Below are 17,456 nucleotides of genomic sequence, written 5' to 3' on the forward strand. Positions count from 1 at the left end.
TCAACAAATTATGAAAGAGGCACTGGACGGAAAAACGGTGGGAGGGAGTCAAGGAGAACATCTGGAAGCCAAGGTGGCCTCAGTATATGAAGATATTTCTGTGGAAGGTGATGTGGGGTGCTCTTACGACGGGTGTAAAGATACAAGAAAGAGGAATCGGGTCCGATCGTTGCTCGGGGTGCAGAATAGCTAGTGAAGACCTTGCCCACCTCTTCATGGGATGCCAGGCAATCAGTGGCATGGCTGGAAAATTATGCAAGTGGATTCAAAGGACATGGCAAATTAAGTTTCTCAAGACTGATATGTTCTTTGGTGGTAACAGGTTGGGAATTCCTGCTCTTCTTGTCTGCACTCAAATAATCAAGTACTACTTCTTTTACCAGATTTGGCAAGCAAGGAACCGCCGCGTGTTTGAGGGGGATCTGGTTGTGGCAAGCTTTTGTGAAATCATACAAGAGAGCAGAGTGACAATCCACATGATCGGAGGGAAACAAGCCTTAGAGGACTGGTCTAGAACAATACATGTCATGATGACATTTTGTAATAAGTAAAGCCTAGGAGTAGTTGTAGTTTCTCTGTGAGGCAGAAAATTTGTAATCCTTTGACGGTCTGAGCTCGAGGTTGGTGTATATTTTTGCTGGTCTTAATACTATCCACTCACAATTGTGAGTTTTGAAAAAATAAAAATAAAAATTAAACAGGCTATTATGGGGATCGTTTTTATGAAAAGCAGCATCGTAAAAATGTCAAGTTAGTATTGTGAGCAGCGTGATTATGCCAAGGTGGTACAATGTGGTCTAGATCACTTATGGCTGCGTCAGTTTTTGAGATCCCTTTTTACTGAGTAAATAGCCTTGGAATTGGATGGTCATGGAGTAAGGGTTGACCATTAAAAACAAAAGCATAGTGAGCCATGTTTGAGAAAGAAAACCGCTTTTCACAAAATTAGTAAAGCTTTCAAGGAGAAAAATGGGCACCTAGAATTCTTCTTGGTTCCACTCCTACTGAAAACCTATATAGGGGGCAAATGTGCTCACAGACACGAGGTACATATGGTGAATTATGTACACATTGAAACTCTACGATGACTTATGTACACACTAAAAATCTACATGATTCCTTGCTAGAGGGAAAGCAGCCTCCACAACACGATCTCTATATTCTATGTACAAACTCTCACTCATTACATGCGTCTCTCTCTCTCTCTCTCTCTCTCTCTCTCTCTCTCTCTCTCTCTCTACTACTACTACTACTACTACTACTACTACTACTACTACTACTACTACTACTACTCTCTTGACGGTGATCGCATTCTTCATCAATCTCGTGGTGTAAACCTTTACATTGCTTTTATCACTTCTCTCTTGTGGAAATGCACAAATTCTTTTGACAACCAAAATTACTCCTTGAATTATGGTAAGGAACTCTAAACTCCATAGCCATGTATGCTTTTCTCTCAACTATTATTTCCGCTCCGTGCATGGAAACTTTAATCGCATTTGGTGTTTTTGTGTTTACATACGCATGTATGGGCTTGTTGGAAGTGTACAATATTGATTCATGCTTTTCTAATCATGTTTAACATGCTAATGTATGTGTATGGCATGTGTACGCTCATGTAGACATAGCATGTTTTTTTCCTACATCATGTATGCAATGGGGACACTCATTTTTCCTACATCTTGTATGCAATGGGGACACTCTATTAACCATATCTCCCAAATCACTATAAGATCAAACCCTTAAAACTACTTATTAATCACATTTTTTAAGAACATTTTCTCTTATATAATTCATGAAAAAATTTTCTTGTGTAAAGAGTTATGGTCAATGTACAACCTTCTATTTTTGTGTACTTCGTCAAAATTTTGGACCTTTAGCTCCTTGGAGGCCTACTATATGTACTCATTGGATGCGGGAGTCTACTTAGCCAAGTCAAGACTTTGATTTGACATGCTAAAAATGTATTTAGACCACCATTATTACATCATGGGTGTGAGTTATAAAATTCTACGGAGATGAGATTGCCTATATGTGTATGGGTGCTAGTAAGGAGAAGTACTATATGGAGTTGTGATTTTGATTGGAAGTTCATATATGTTTGATGATTGGTTTTGGCAAGTTGATTTCGGTTGGTTATACATGTAAGCAAGAGGAACACTAAAGGTAAATGTGACATCATTGTCACCAACATATGAAGCCACCTCTCTAGCATGTATCAAAACCACATCTACATCTTGCATACAAAAAACGATGCTCAATGTGCCCCGTGTGACCACAATGCCAACAACGCAAGTATCAGCAACTACGAGACCACCGTCTTTCATGAGTCATCACTGTCAACTCTAAACTATCACACATAGTGGATGTTGTATTAGTGAATAGGGCATATGCAAAAAAATTGTATGGTGATGAAGCCAAAACTATGACAAGAAATTTTGAGAGAAAATCGACAAAGTCTCCCCTATTAACCGAGGAAAATCTCAACAATAAACCATGCCAAAATGACACCAAAGTGGGAGATCACTCAACCACTACAAAATCATAGCCATGATCAAGGCATCAATTTAATACTTGCACATGTATAAAATGGTTCTACAATAAGTATACAGTGCAAAGTCCAGTCTCCGCTCAAAACAAGAAAAAATAGTGCATAAACAAGCACCATGTGATCAAACAGGGACAACGAGTAGCAAATACTAGAGCATAAAATGCATAGCCATATGCATAAGTAGTGAGCAAACATAGTGCACAAAACACATCCCAGAAGAAAACTATGTACAAGGATAAAGCAATGGCACAAAAACCTGTAGAACCTATAAAGCATGTGACTACTTATAAGCAATTGCTATACATACATATGAAAATCTCACTCCTGTGAGATTGGATGCAAGGATACTTAATTCGTATCCAAATTGACAAAACTTGTCAAAATGAGAGTCAAAACACAATCACTATCAAAGTGGAAGTCACATTCTACCAATAAACCATCATAGAGTAAGCTATAGATACATAGTAAGCATGGCAAGAATTTGGGGAAAAATGGACAAAGTTTCCCATGTACTTTGAGCAAAATCTCAAAAATCTTAGCAAAAGTGCACCATAAATAGACAATGCCTTAGTAAAAAAATCCACATGTGGTATACATAAATTCTCCAAAAGCCTGACAATCTAGCTCACTCCTGAATGAGGGGCTCTATGGACAAATACACCTATTTGAAATCCCGAAAAACCTTTGAATCTACCACCTATAAGCTGTAACTAGCTCGCTTTGTATCACATATACGTACATAGCAAAAATGCACAATATCGTGCTAAAAATATTTTCTAAAGTGACCCACATAGTCACACATGAGTACAATAGAAATGCCACATTATCTGCACCAGAAAGGATGTAACCTTTGAGCAAAATGTTGAAATCCGGAACACTACCTTATCAATTGAAAAGCATGTTGACACATAGGACAATCAACCACCTACCAGTGGTCAAAGTTGTCATATGAGACCCGATGCCCCTCGTTAAGAGAAACCACTTTAGAAGGGTCTGTCAGAACCGCTATGTGTCTAATGTGTGTGGCCGAAGGAGGGAACCAAGTTGTTACAAAGGAGATTATGTCAGAGCCATGGATGCATACAAAAGGAGAGCTCAAATGGCCAATAGCCAAAGCTTGTAAATCTCTCTCAAAATTCTAATCAATCAAGCAAGCTATTTTTATTTGACATTGTGTATTGAGCTCACTCTCTAATCTAGTCCTTATCATATATTGGCTATGGTGTAATCATGAATGCCTCATTGGTCGATCCACCGTAGACAGTACACAACCCCAATTCCAGCAATTTTAGTCTGCTTCCCAAGATATAATGTTCAAATATGTTAGCCGCAAGGTGGGAACCCTCTTTAGTTAAAGGGAGGAATGAAGGGGTGAGATGGTCAGAGGCACCAAAAGGTGTGAAGCTTCCGATGTCATAACTCTCTCTCATGACCAAGCATTAAACTAATCTCTGCTTAGAGCCTACGACGTATCTCTCTCTCTCTCTCTCTCTCTCTCTCTCTCTCTCTTCTTTGTTTGAGCACAGTCTCGCAGAGGCCAACAACCCACATTCAAAGTCAAAAAACACTAAAGTCAGTTGTTTATCTTTTTTTCTCTTGTTTCCTCCTTGCACTAGATGGTGGTCTCTAGAGTTGATGCGTTCTTGATTCCCATACTTAAAGTAGAATGTGAACTTGACTATGGAGTAGACACATCTCAATTTCTTATCATATTTGAAGAAACACTGTGCCAACTCTCCACCATACTTCTGCACGAAACTTTTGTAAACAACGCACTTTATATCTATCAACGTGCTTTGCATATGGCTTGTTTCTCTTTCTTCATTTTTTCCCTTCTAGCCCCTTTCAGATTTTCACCAATCAAATGCCAAGCATGACTAGTTCTTCATCTTTGAACTGCTAGTTTAAGGATGTGATCACATGTGTCTCAATAATATGGTACTGATGCAACTATGCATAGTTATAAAAAGACTTGCATAGTTACACATAGACCAAATAATTGGTGCATCGTGATAACTATGCATCGCATGACCATTTCCTAAGAGGCAAGGATTGCCAAGACTCCTCAAAACTCTTTGCAAATAGAAATAAATTAAGGGCGCGTTCAAAGGAACCCACTAGCAGACTCTTGCTCTTTGCACTACCTCCACCCTTCATGCTCACATGGGACGAAAGCTTTGTAATGGTGTGAAGCATGTATAACAATGAGGGAGGCTGATCTTGGAGCTAATTAGCATCTGCTACACAGAGGTCAATTCAACCATTCCGCATTTCAAGTTGAAAAGTAGCCCGATAGTGGAAATGAAATGCGGAATGGTTGAGTTGATCTCTATGCAGCAGATCGCCGGCCCCACGATCAGCCTCCCTCGTTGCTGTACATGCTTTGCCCTATTTATATTGTGGGTCAGGGCTTCTGTCCCATGTGAACGTGAAGGTGTAGGGAATGGTCGCCTCCTGACTATTCCTGTTAATCATGGTCTATCGGCGGAGGCCAGGAGCCCTAATTACCAGAATGGCCGGTAGGCGACCATTCCCGGCCGTCAATGGTCGAGGGGAGGGGGCCCAATAGGGATGCACTAGATGGTAGTGACAGTGCTATTGGACTAAGCGTAGATGGTAGTGACAGTTCTGTTCAGGCCATGCTGAGATTCAGCGTAGATTCCTGCTGCTGCTGCTGATCTGTCACGCATGATTGCATCACCCCCTAAAAATTTTGTGAGCTTGTGAGCTGAGGTGTAGCATGCTGAACGAAATTCTTGATGCTAACTTGCCACGAATTCATTGGACAAGATGAAAAAAATTATGGCTGTTGATCTGGAGTACATCTAGCGATTGCATGGGTGCATTCCGTTGAGGAATCGCCACTAGATGAAAGGCCAGGATTTACAGCCCCCTGACCCTCGACCTTGACGGGCGGATGCAGCGAGAAGAGCAGGAGTCTGCTGGCGGGCTACGTGTGAGCCCGCCCTGCGCTAAGGGTAGGAGGAGCGCATGGGAAAGGGTCTCAACTCTAACAGAAACGGGTGCTACAGGGACGGTGGGAGTCGCCGTTGGACAGTGGACGGTGAGCGGCCTGTGGGGAATCGGGGATCTCGTGTGTGTGGGAAACAGTCTGCACTGATGAGCCGAAAGAAAGAGTCTACTGTCACGACAAGGATATGGTGGCCAGATTCCGAAGTCTGCAGGCCTTATCCGCATCATTATCATTTGGATCATGCAGAATCTCGCCTCGGACCACGACCCTGCCGGATCCCGCCTTCCTCACTGGAGATGTTCCCACCTACTAGACGAGCATATGAGCTGCATGGCTTGAATGGTAGTGGAGTTAACAGCGAGCGAGAGAAGAAGAGAGTTTTAACGTCGTAGGAAACTATCCCAAGAGACCTTAATGATCTAGCAGACGAGGAGAGTTAAACTCAAGACCTATGCCGCGCTGCTAAACGGGATAGACCACCATAGCCCGTTGCTCGGAAGTGGAGAGAAGCTCGAGGCTGCTCGACTGCTGCGCCATGATTTCGGCTTCTTCTCCCAACCAGCAGCTCTCCCTCAGCATGCAGGTGGATCTTCGGATCCTCTTGAGGGCCTTGCCGCTTCAACCTCCAATGGTCATGCCGCGAGCACTCAACAAGGAGGAGGCAATCAAACTTCTGCTGGAGGCGACCAGCCGCATGGAGCCGGTAAGCCCTACGTCTTGCTACCTGCTGTTCAGGTTAGGAAAACCCAAAGTGATCTAGAGAACAGGGCTTTGATAGGTCTTCTTGCCGGCCCTCGCCCACCTACAGACGTCTTGAGAGGGTGGATTCGTAATCAATGGGGGGCTATAGGGGCTGAAGTGGAGACCATTCAGGCCTTACCCAGGAACTAGTACGTCTTCGTCTTTAAGAATGCGGATATGGCATTTCGAGTTTTGACCACTGGGCAATGGTTACTTAGGGCGACCCCCCTCTGTCTGTTCAAGTGGAACAAGGATTATAAAGTTGAAAGTGACTCACTCAACCACTTCCCTGTCTGGGTCGAGTTCCCAAACCTTCCCCTCCATTACCACAACCACCTCAGGGCTAAAGGGGCTCAGTTAGGCAAGGTTTTAGGAGGCAGACCGAGAGGGGATTATATCCTTGAATGGCACCCTCAAGCCCTCATTGAGATGGACGTCTCAGTCGACCTGCCACAATCGATGCTCATTGCATTGGATGATAGATAATGCTTCGAACAACCCCTAAGCTATAAGCACATGCCTAACGCTTGCTTTCAGTGCGGAGTGAAAGGGCGCTTCGTTAGGGATTGCCCCAAGAAAAACCCCAAGGCCGAACAAGCCCCCACGAACTCTAGCCCGCAGAAGAACTCCCCTCCTGCTCCTGCGAGTGCTCCTGCCCCCACTCCCTCTAAGCTAGAGAAAGTATCTACAAACAAAATTGCTACTGGCAAGAGCAAAACGAGAGGACCCAATCGATTCGTCCTGCTAGCAGCCCTGCCAGAATGGGAAGAATCCGACGTGGCAAAGTCCATTGAACCCGACTCGGAGGATGATGAAGACGTGGACACTAGACTGGAAATGCAAGTCAATCAAGCAGACAAGGTGAGTGACCCAAATCACAACAGGTCTAATGCCAGCAGCGACCCCAACAAAGAGAACGTAGCACCTAGCCAGAAGGGCAAAACAGAGGTAGGGCCTTCTTCTATGGAAGTCCAGAAGGACAACAAGAGAGGGCACAACTCGGTTTCGCAGCCCTCCCCTCGAGCTTAGACAAAAAGTCGCAAGGAGAAATGTATTCCTAGATGAGAATAATCTCCTGGAACATTAAGGGTCTTTCTGACCCTCTCAAAGCCAAAAAAGTCAAAGGATGGATCTGAAACTTCTCTGTGGACGTCATTGGATTGCAAGAAGTTAAAACTGCTGGAGAAGAGCTCGCCCAAAGACTGAATGTCATCTCAAAAGATCACAACTGGTCATGCTCCTCTCACGAGAAGGGTTCTGGAGGCACTGCCATTAGCATACATCTGACTTGGAAAGTGAACATAGACAAATCAAGTAGAGGCACCTATTGGGTAGGGGTTGATGTTGAGTCACCAGTGCAATGCATGATTCTGTTTGTCTACGCAGGGGGGTCTGTTAGAAACAGAACCCAACTCTGGCAACAACTCATTAATCTAAATGAACCCACCATCCTCATAGGGGATTTCAACATGGTGGAGAGTATAGAAGACCGATTTCCCCTCAGAGGTAATATGATCAATGGAGCAAAAAGACATGAATGGAATCGACTCAAGGAGCACCTCGACCCGTGGGATGTAGGCTCTCCTGGGGATTTCACTTGGCAGAATTACTCTAGAGGTACCAATGCTAGAAAAGCAAGGCTAGACAGATGCTACCTAAGCACAGATTTGGCCAGAAGCTTTAACAGAATCAAGGCCAAACCTAGGATCACTTCTTGCACCTCTGATCATTATCCTGTAGTTATAACACTGGATGACAAATGTAAGAAAATAATGAATCACTGGTTTCATACGGACCCTTCCCTGTTTCAATTGGAGGCAGTTCAGACCAGCATAAAGTCAATCTGGGTATAGGCATTCTCCAAGGGCTTCACCCCCTCCAAGGCATGGACATTAGCTATAGATAACACTCACAAAGAACTGATAATGTTCAGAAAGAAAGTTGCAGAAATAAGAAGAAAACGCAAAGACAAAATCTATAGCGAATTGGCTGAGTTGGAATGCAGCAAAAGCCTGAGCACTGATACTCAGGACACGATTGCTACACTTAGACACCAACTCCGGGTCTAGGAGGATCTCACCCTCAAACATGCGGCAATTTTCTTTAGGGACTGGTGGGCAGGCAAAGTTGACAAACCTACTAAAGAAATGTTTCAAATTCTCAGAAAAAAACATAGTAGAGAGGCCATTCCATTGTTAGGGGGACAGAACGGCAAGGCCCTCAATGAAAGTGAGAATCTAGCTATTGTCGGGGACCACTTCTCCTCACTTTTTAGTCCCAAGGAAACTCTCAGGGAAGAGGTAATCTTGGCCCGGGCCACAATCAGACAGTCAAGGAAACAAGTAATCCCCCCTCCCTTAACAGTACAACTAGATTCAGGCATAACAGTAGGGGAAATTAAGAGAGCCATTGAGGCCTTAAAGCCGAAGAAGACTCCAAGCCTTGATGGTCTCCCAACAGAATTCTACCAGACCTTTAAGGATGTACTTGCTCCCATAATCCTTAAAGTCTGGGAAGAATCAGTTAAACATGGCGCCCTACCAGTACAGCTCAACACTGGAGTCATCAAACTTCTTCACAAGAAAGGGCCCAAGGAGAACATATCAAACTGGCGACCTCTCACTATGCTAAATTCAGCCTACAAAATATTCGCCAAAGCTATTGCTATCAGGGTATCCCCAGCCCTTGCTGAATGGCTATGCACAGAACAGAAAGGATTCATCAAAGGCAGGAGAATCATGGAAGCAGTCATAGCATTGTGGGAAGGTATAGAGCATGCAGAAGACATTGGCCAAGACTTTGTCTTTGTCAAAGTCGATTTTGACAAAGCATATGACTGACTGGAATGGACTTTCATACTCGATTGCTTAGCTATGATGGGATTTGGACTAGGAATAATCAAGTTTGTTAAGACGCTACTTGGAAATGCTCAGGCAAGAGTAACAGTAAATAATGGCCTCTTGGATCCCTTCCCTCTCAACCGATCGATTAGGTAGGGATGCCCCCTCGCCCCCCTACTCTTTGCCACTGCTGCAGACTCTCTCAACTGGTTGGTCAAAACCAGAATGTAGGAAGAACTTATCAAAGGTATACTGCTTCCTGACGGCAAGCAGCAATGCCTGTCTCAGTTTGATGATGACACCAATGGTCTGCTCCACTGTTACCATATACATGTGGTAGTGATGTGTGTGAACACACTAGGACCGCCGGGGCATTTTTTCCCTCTTTAGGAGGTTTTTTCCCCCGTGCATTGTATATACGCCCATCACTCTAGGGCTATCTATCTTTCCATTGCACACTAAGTAACATACTCTCTATTGTGTGCCTTGAGCTTCCTTCGTCTTCTCCAAGCTGTGTGTGTTTCTCTGCAACCCTAATTCCAACAATTGGTATCAGAGCAGGTCACGTCCTCTCGGGCTTAGTCGCCAGCTGCTCCAGCACACGCCTGCTCACTTTCTCCGATTTCAGTGAGCTTTGGCAGGCGTTCGCAGGTCGACAAAATTTTTGGGAAAGCTCAAAGAGTAGGGTCTGCTCAGAAATTTGATTTGGGCTCATTTCGGCCTTCGTTTCCACTACAGGCAGTACTGCACAGGCTATTTCGTCATTTTGTGCAGAATTTCTGTCATTGCCGTTTTCTGCATAACAGGTGCCTTATAGTCTTCTACGGTTTGTGCTATATAGCACAGGTTGTTCCCGCTCCATTTCTCCTATTTTCGGGCAGTTTTCACATCAGGTGTAGCATTTACCACGGCTGACAACAACAACACAGATGTGTTCAAGATGTTTGCTGCTGAGGACAGGTTGGATGGGGACAACTACCCTATGTGGGCTTATATGATGCAACATGTTCTTGTGTCAAAGGGTGTCTGGAACATTGTGTAGGGCATTGATGTACGCCCTGGTTCTGAGGATGTAGGCGATGTTGAGGATGTTGCAGGTCTTGCTGCAAGGATTGCAGCTGTTAGAGTTGTTTTGCCTACGGCGGAACAAGCTCGTTGGGATGTTAAGGATGCGTAGGCTCATGCATTGATTGCGTTTTCTGTGAAGCACACCATTGTTCCTCACATCCGTTCATCAAAATCTGCAAAACAGGCTTGGGATATTTTAGCAGGTCTTTATGCAAGCCGCAATGAGGCTAAAATTGCTTTGCTGCGTAAAGAGCTGGAGTCGAAGATTATGCATGAGGAAGATGATATGGACACTTTCCTTGCTAGTGTCAAGGATATCAATGAGCAACTCATTTCTGCAGGTGAAGTCATTTCAGACAGTTCCCTAGCGCAGACTGTTCTTGATGCCTTACCAGATTCCTACCAGACTTTAGCTAGTACTTGGAGACTGATGACCCAAGGAAATCCTGAAGTTGTCAAGTTTGATGCATTATGCACATTGCTGTTGCAAGAGTCACTGTCCAGAAAAAACAGGACTAGACAGCGTGCAGTTGAACAGGCTTTTATTGCTTCTCAAAGAAAGGGTGGTAACAGCAATGCAACCACTTCTTATGGTTCTGCTGCGAGTGGCAAAAATTATGTTCCTAATGCTTCTGCTGGCAGTACTTCGTCTGGCAATTCTGGTGATAAGGGCAAAAAGAAGATGCGTTGCCATTATTGTAAAGCCAATGATCACTTGATCAAGTCGTGTCCTAAGTTGAAGGCCAAAGAGGCTAAGAAGAAAGAGGGTGGTTCCACTGCAAATGCTGGTTCCACTACAAATGCAGCCATTGTTGAGTCTTCTGTGAAAGGAGACTGTGTTGCTGATGTTGATGCAGAATGGGCGTTTAGCGCAGAGTGCACTTACAATCCTGCTGTCCATGATGCATGCTTGTCAGTTGCTGCAGATTCACATGTGTGGTATTTTGACAGTGGTGCTACAAAGCACATTACCTCACATCGTGAATTGTTTACCTCTCTCGAGTCTGTCCCTCATGGGAATTCAGTCACTTGTGCCAACAACGCCTCTTATCCAGTTCAGGGAGTTGGAAAGATTGTGCTCATTGCTGCTAAAGGCAGTTCCTTCATACTTGTTGATGCATTGTATGTACCTGGGATCAAGAAGAATCTCTTGTCTGTATCCGCACTTGCTAGACTTGGACTTTTAGTCAAATTTGTGGATGACAGATGTACAGTTCATGATCTCAGTTTTGGTGATGAAATTGTTGCATTTGGCCTTTTGTGCCGTGGGCTGTATAAGCTCACTTTGTATGACAAGTGTGGACAAAACTTTGCAAATGCTATTGCAGATTCAAGGGCTATTTCAGATGCAAAACTTTGGCATGCACGTTTTGGTCATCTGAATTTTGCCAGTTTGCTGCGTTTGCAGAAATCTGACATGGTTGCTTCTTTGCCACCTCTTGAAGCACCTGTCAAACATGTTTGTGAAGGCTGTATTTTGGGTAAGATGCAGCGTTCTAAGTTTCCAAAGGATGGTTCAGTTCGGGCCACATGCAGGTTGCAGCTTGTGCATAGTGATGTTTGTGGGTCCATGCAAACTCCGTCCTTGGGCAATTACCTGTACTTCGTGACTTTCATTGATGATTATTCCAGGCATGCATGGGTATTTCCGCTTAAAGCGAAGTCCGAAGTTTTTATGTGCTTCAAACAATTTCTGGCTATGGCTGAAAATGTCTCGAAATGTACTATGGGCACCCTCCGTTCCGATCGAGGGGGGGAGTATATGTCTCATGAATTTAATGCATTTCTGGCTAGTCGTGGGATAAAACACCAATGTACAGTGCCTTATACACCTCAGCAAAATGGTGTTGCTGAGAGGAAAAACAGGTCACTGACGGAAATGGTACGATGTATGGTCAAAAGTCAAGCTTTACCGCATTCTTTTTGGCTTGAGGCCATCATGTGTGCCACTTATGTACTTAACAGGTGTCCTACGAAAGCTTTGCAGTCTATTACTCCATATGAAGCATGGCATGATAGAAAGCCTTCTATTGAGCACATGCGTGTTTTTGGCTGTTTGGCATATGCTTTGGTGCCACAAGTGCAGCGCAGAAAATTGGATGATAAGGCTGTCAAATGTATTTTTGTTGGTTATAGTGCTGAAAGCAAAGGTTACAGGTTGTATCATCCGCAAACAAAACGTATTCTGGTTTCTCGGGATGTAGTGTTTGTGGAAGATTCTGTTCAGCCTTTGCTGTCATGTACTAGAGACAGTAATGTAAGCTCACAGGACATTTATGACACTTTGTTGCCTCTTTTCAGTGGTGGAAATACGAATGTAAGTTCCAATGAGGCAAATGTACAGCCTATGGGGGTTTTTGAAAATGTTTTAGATCAGCCTATTACTGATGCAGATGTACATGATGTACTTGATGAGGAAAGGGCTGAAAATGAGCAGGCTAGGGGTATGCCAAAATGGCTGGTGCACACTTTGCGTGATAGTAAATTGGATGCACCTTTGTCTAGTCGTACTCGTTCAGGCTCTCGCCATGCATCTTATGCATCACATTGTTATGCTTTGGCTGTGTCTAGCTTACATGATGTTGAGGAGCCTCTGTCTTTTGATGAAGCACAAAATTCAGAAAATTGGATGGCTGCAATGCAACCTGAATATGATGCACTTATAGAAAATGACACATGGACTTTATGTGATTTGCCTCCTGGCAAAAAGGCCATTGGTACGAAGTGGGTTTACAAGTTAAAACGCAAGCCGGATGGTGAGATCGATCGCCATAAGGCTCGACTTGTTGCAAAGGGTTATGCACAGCAAAAAGACATAGATTATGGAGAGACTTTTGCTCCCACTTGTCGTATGACTACTGTGCGTTTTCTATGTGCATTGGCACCTCATTTTGGTTGGGATGTACATCAATCAGACATTGTTACTGCTTTCTTGAATGGTGACATATTTGAGGAAGTTTATGTAATGCAACCTCACGGTTTTGTCATAAAAGGACAAGAGGACAAAGTGTGCAAATGTAACAAGGCTTTGTATGGGTTGAAGCAATCTCCTCGTGCTTGGTATGAGAAAGCTGACACTCATTTGGTCAAACAAGGCTTTTGTAACAGTCCAACAGAAAGCACATTGTATGTAAAGCGTGAGGGTGATGTATTTTTCATCGTGGTTCTTTATGTTGATGATTTGCTGATCCCATGGAAACAGGTTTGAAGTTGAGTCTACATGATGCTGGCGATCCTGCTGATGTCACTCTTTACCAAACTGCTGTTGGCTGCCTCATTTATGTATGCAAGACGAGGCCAGATATTCAGTTTGCAGTCTCACAGGTCAGCAGATTTATGCATAACCCAGGGTCTAAGCATTGGCAGGCTGTCAAGAGGATTTTCCGCTACCTTAGTGGCACTTTACATCTTGGCTTGTTTTATCCCAAGGGGGGATCATTGCCGCCAGACTTACATGCTTTTTCGGACTCAGATTGGGCTGGTTGTTTTGACACGCGAGTGTCCACAAGTGGTTTTTGTTTCATGCTTGGCAGTTCATGTATATCATGGTTGAGCAAGAAGCAACCTACTGTGGCCACTTCGAGTTGTGAGACTGAGTACAGGGCAGTCTTCACAGCTACGGTTGAGTGTGTATGGCTCAGACGCCTTATGGCTGATTTGGGTGTTGGACAGGACACTGCCAACACTATCTACACTGACAGTCAGAGCGCATTGGCAGTTGCGAGGAACCCAGTTTTTCATACTCGCACAAAGCACATTGAGGTGCATTACCACTATGTCGGGGAGAGGCTCTCAGCACGAGAGATCAGCTTGGCTTATGTGCCAACACAGGACAACCTTGCAGATCTTTTCACAAAGGCATTGTCTCATGAGAAGCTTGAAGCTTTCCGCAAAGCTTTGGGCTTACTCCCCTTTGTGGACTGATCCTGTCCTCAGGGCATGGCACTTCCCTTTACTCATGTGCCAGCTCTCGTTCACCGCATCACTCCAGGGGGGATTTGTTACCATATACATGTGGTAGTGATGTGTGTGAACACACTAGGACCGCCGGGGCATTTTTTCCCTCTTTAGGAGGTTTTTTCCCCCGTGCATTGTATATACGCCCATCACTCTAGGGCTATCTATCTTTCCATTGCACACTAAGTAACATACTCTCTATTGTGTGCCTTGAGCTTCCTTCGTCTTCTCCAAGCTGTGTGTGTTTCTCTGCAACCCTAATTCCAACATCCACAACGATGAACAGTCACTCCAAAACTTTTGGAAATGTTTGGAAACATTTTGCACAGCCTCTGGTTCTAAGATAAATCATGCTAAAATCGGAATCAGGGCCTTCCTCTCTCCACTTCCTAGATGGATCACAGAACAAGGATGCACAGTCCTTCAAGATGGGGTCATCTTGAGATTATTAGGCATTCCTTTTGGATTTAAAATCTCCATGTCCCAAAGGTGGAAATGGGTCTTGGATCGCTTCTCCGGCAAATTAAATCAATGGAATGGGTTCCAGTCCAACATAGCAGGAAGAGCACTGGTCATCAAACACTTTTTCTCTTGCTATGTGCTATTTTCCCTCTCCTGCTGGAGACCCCCCAACTCACACCTAAAGGAGATAACCAGAACATGTAGAAATTTCCTTTGGTCGGGGGACCCATTGAGAAAAGGATTAGCTAAAGTAAGTTGGGATGTTTGCTGCTTACCCAAGGCTCAAGGAGGTCTTGGACTCCCCAATTTTAGCAAATGGGTGGACAAGCTGGCAGTGAAACTCATCCTTAGAGCTTTAGAGAATCCTGAAGAGGAATGGGCAACACTGCTATTCAGAAATATCAGCAAGTTTTCAATCAAAGGCCACAAGGGGATGCTCCCTCTACCCTGGATCTCCATATTCTTTGGCCCTGAAGAGATAACCCCTAATGGTTCCCCCCTTCTCAGATCACTGTGGGGAGCATGGAACAGATACAGAGAGCTGCTTAGAGTAAACTGGGATTCCAAACACAGCTACTACCTAAGAACCCACGAATCGTTGTGGTGGGCTATGCCTCCTATCCCCCCCCCTCAGCCATTCTCAGATTAGGACGGCCAAACACATCCACAACAAAGGAATCTCAACCTGGAGAAACCTGTGGCACAAGCTTGAGCATAGGTGGCTCTCCCCTACCGAACTCACAAGTCGGTACCCACTGCAACCTTGGGAGATAGCACTTTTAGAAAGAAGGAAGGCTCTCCTTCCAAAGGAACTAGAATGGACCCTCTCGATCAATAGCGACCCCTCCCCCAAGGCTTTCCACTGGGCAAATGGGAGCGCTTTGCCCAACCCCCCTACTTTGAACCCTACCCTGAAAGAACCTCTACACAGCACTCTTAACAGGAAATGGAAAGTCGCATTTAACGCTAGGCAATGGACTTTCAAATTCCAGGCCTTGTGGAATAGGGGCATCCCTGCAAAGCACTCCATCCTACTCTGGCTAATTTTGCACAAAGCAGCCTGGACAAGCCAGAGAATGAAGAATGCTGGGCTAGGAAACGAAACTTGCACACGATGCGACAAAGTTGAAGAGGACATCCCCCACCTTTTCATCAACTGTCCTAAAAGCCTTAAGATTTTGGCCCCTCTGAATACAGGTCTAGGGTTCAGACCCAGTTGGAAGCAGCTTCTTCTAGGGGATTCAGTTTATCTATTATCGGTTTTTTGGAATAGAATAAGAGGGGAGTTCTTTTGGATCATTTGGTCTGACCGAAATGACAGGTTGTTTAACAGGGCTTACCAGACTAAAAGTCTGAGAGAACTTTTCCATTGCTTTTCCCTGCAGGTTAACTAGCTAAAGCTTGATCAATGCAGAGTTTATGAAGCAAGCTTCAAAGTGCTCACTGACTGCATGAGCTATTACAACAGCGCCAACATAAACAAGCAACAGGAGGTTCTCCTTGATGGTTCCTACACACACCTGCAAAGGATGCTTGATGAATGCAGAATGGACGTTGAAAGGCTACGAAGGCTGCACAGCAATGGGATACAACTGGTCACCCGCATGATGCAGGATCTATTGGAAAATCTGTCAACTTAAATGTTTTGTTTGCAGAATGGTGATGTTACCCTCCCAACTTTTTGTAATTATCCCGGAATGTAAATCGCTGCTGTCGAAAGTATCATTTTGTAAAGCCCCACAATGTAATTTTGATCTCTACTTAATATAACGCTGTCACGCCCTTTATTGGAAAAAAAAAACAACTCAAGACCTATTATTCAAGAGGGAAATGGCATAACCAATCTACCACACTCGGGGTGATAGAAAGAGAGGGGGGCGCAATTCTACTTCTGTAAATGTCATCTTTCTAAGAATCATGTCCACTTAGAGTTTCCTCAAACTAGGTAGGACTTATTAAAGTAGGGAACCCAACCCACCACCAACATAGACGCACCCCATGGCCCTCGTTTATATATAACACGGGGTCCAATTCGTGGGATCAATGGTAGGGGTGAGTGGATGGTCGGGCGCACGATTTGGGCCGTGGGATCGATGTAGCAGGGGGGGCAGGTTTTTGATTGCGCAAAGTCGCAAGGCTATCAGCAAGTCGCGATAGGGCAGGTGGTTAAGGCTGTGGGCTACGGAGCGGGAGGTCGTGGGTTCAAAGGGGCGGACGCGTAGCAGACAACGTTGTTTTTTTATTTAATTGGGCGTGCGATCAACGGCTGATCTTGCCCCTGCTGTTGATCCCGCGAGTTGTGCCCGTGTCAATTATCAACGAGGCCCCATGGCCTCTGCCCTTCAGCTCTTTACCCAAATTCTTTTACCGGCAATCTCCCATCAAATCATACTTAATCAGCAGCATCCCATGAAAAGTCGAAAACTGTGTGTCGTTTTATGCATTATGAGAGCAGCCGTCACGAGCTTTTTATGTTTTATTACCTGCAGGTAATCAGATGATAACGCAAGAACGTTGGAGAGCAGCTTGCAGGCGACCTTAGCCATTAGAAAGTGAAGTGAGCTCGATGTCGATGCTAGCCACAATTTTCGCGTATTTGGTGAGATGAAGGTGTGTACTTGGTAACATATGCTTTTCTTGGGACTTGTCCATTGTCGTGTTCTTTTCCAAGTTTGGTTATTATAGTCAATCTAAACTAATATAATATGGTGGAAGAGGGAGCCTTTTACGCGTGTCGAAATCTACGACATGAAGGCTAAACTCCAAAACTAAGAGAAGCCCTTGTGCACGCGATAGAGAGAAAAAGAAAGTGAGACCGCCGAAGCCCATACTAGTCACCTAAATGAATGCTCTACAAAAAATT

The sequence above is a fragment of the Adiantum capillus-veneris genome, chromosome 17 (genome assembly GCF_014529385.1).
Source record: "Adiantum capillus-veneris isolate H3 chromosome 17, ASM1452938v2, whole genome shotgun sequence".
NCBI classification, from domain to species: Eukaryota; Viridiplantae; Streptophyta; class Polypodiopsida; order Polypodiales; family Pteridaceae; genus Adiantum; species Adiantum capillus-veneris.